Raw genomic sequence first — 381 nt, forward strand, 5'->3', positions numbered from 1 at the left:
TCAAAGGACCAGATATTTTTCTTCGGGTACTACTTTGTTTGAAGATGAAAAAGCTATATTTAAAAGGAGGGCAAGGGTTGCAGCCTCCTGTAGTGATTAGCCCCCAAAAGCAGAAGTTTTGACATGTCGGGCCTTGGCCTTTTCGTGTAGGACCAATTAAAAAACATCACCACCATCATCTAAAACCAAATCCCCCACATCATCAGCTAAAAACATGTAACTCTCATCATCAGCTAAAACCACATCCGATCCAATATCAGCTAGAACCATGTCACTCTCATCATCAGCTAAAACCACATCACATCATCATCGGCTAAAACCACCTCCCATCATCATCAGCTAAAACCACATCCCCATCAACATCAGCTAAAACCATGTCAC

Source organism: Strongylocentrotus purpuratus, unplaced genomic scaffold, assembly GCF_000002235.5.
Source record: "Strongylocentrotus purpuratus isolate Spur 01 unplaced genomic scaffold, Spur_5.0 spur5_scaffold_2, whole genome shotgun sequence".
Lineage (NCBI taxonomy): Eukaryota > Metazoa > Echinodermata > Echinoidea > Camarodonta > Strongylocentrotidae > Strongylocentrotus > Strongylocentrotus purpuratus.